This window comes from Lontra canadensis, unplaced genomic scaffold (assembly GCF_010015895.1).
Source record: "Lontra canadensis isolate GAN:19392208 unplaced genomic scaffold, GSC_riverotter_1.0 scaffold71, whole genome shotgun sequence".
Lineage (NCBI taxonomy): Eukaryota > Metazoa > Chordata > Mammalia > Carnivora > Mustelidae > Lontra > Lontra canadensis.
Window position 1 is genome coordinate 7,200,056 of NW_022631065.1, and position 1,384 is coordinate 7,201,439.

Here is a 1,384-nt window from a genome sequence, read left to right on the forward strand (position 1 = left end):
ACATAACATTGGTCAGATATTTAATCATTCCTGAGTGAAAGAAATAGAATGAACCCTGTTAGTACAAACCTGGCATATCCTATTAGAATTCATTACTTTCCTGGATGCCTCTATTTTTTTTTTTAACTATACTAGTTTTCACATTCTCGAACAAGTAATGAGTTCTACCTCTCACAAAATATAAGTATTAAAACTCTACTCATTTTTGCTTTTAGAAAATGAATTACTAAGTACCATTAACACTAAGATTTTATAAAGAAGCCTAAGGGTCCTCAGGGAGGTTTTTCCCTAAGTTTCTTTCCTTTTCTTCCTTCTTTCTTTCTTTCTTTCTTTCTTTTTTTCTGAGTTTTAAATGCATTTTATTTTTAGATAAACTACATGACTTTTTTTTTTCTTAAAAATAATGCCTCTGCTCCAAATAAATCAAGGTCAAAATAAAGGAAACGCTCAAGAATGCATCAGTCCCATTTGCCTAAGTCCTGGTTGTTGTGTGGATGAAGAGCAGTAGTCAGTTATGACAACAGGTGATAACATCCAAATAACAACCAAATTCATTAACATTTTTGCATTTCTGAACCATCCTTAAAGAAAATCATATATGGAGTCACACTGTCCTCACAGTAGTCCAGCAAAGCAACCATGCCATCTGGATTCAGGGTTTCACCAATAAAGAACTGGTAGTTTTTGAATTAGCAAAGACGTGCTTGATCTGGTCTGTAGCCCCCATCATTATGCTTTCTGGCCTGTTTGCCTTTGACTGATTTCATGTAATCTTTGATGTACTTCTTGTAGGCCTCTTTTTTGAAGGTGGTTTTCTGTAAGTAATGGTTCACAATAAATATCAACACCAGTGTTTACTGCGCTTTCCATACCTTCACCCTTGGTGTCTTCAGTGGAGGCATTTCCACCCATGAGTGAGTCATCAGTATTATCCTCTGAGATCGTACTGACCACCTTCACCTCCACCTCCAGCCCCAGCCTGTCCACGATCTCTCAGATCTTGTAGATGGTAAACATCTCATCACAGCTGATGAGGTCCCAGTACATGATCATGAAGGCCGTTGGAGAGAGACAACAGTAGTGCTAGCTTAGCAGGAGCCTGGAGCTTCAAGCAAGTAAGGTGCAGCCAGAGTGACACGGGGTTGGGGGGTGAGAGTAATGGATGGCAAAACTTAAGTTTCTTTCTTTTACACACTGTCAGTTGTCCAAAAACCCTGTTTTCAAAGCAAAAGTATCTTTTTTGTTTCTTTCAACAGTGCTGCAGAGTAATTAAGGATACACACTTTTGGAGCCAGGTGGACCACATTCAAATTCTGATCCTGATTATAATAACTGTGAAAGGGAGACAAGTTATTTAATCTCATTGTCAATCCCTTTCCCTGTC

The 1,384-nt window shown here is 38.3% G+C and overlaps 1 pseudogene; it reads right to left on the reverse strand.

Moving 5' to 3' along the window:
• Window positions 1-554: 554 nt before the first annotated feature.
• LOC116881068 lies at window positions 555-1,053 on the reverse strand (annotated as a pseudogene).
• Between the last annotated feature and the right edge of the window lie 331 nt (window positions 1,054-1,384).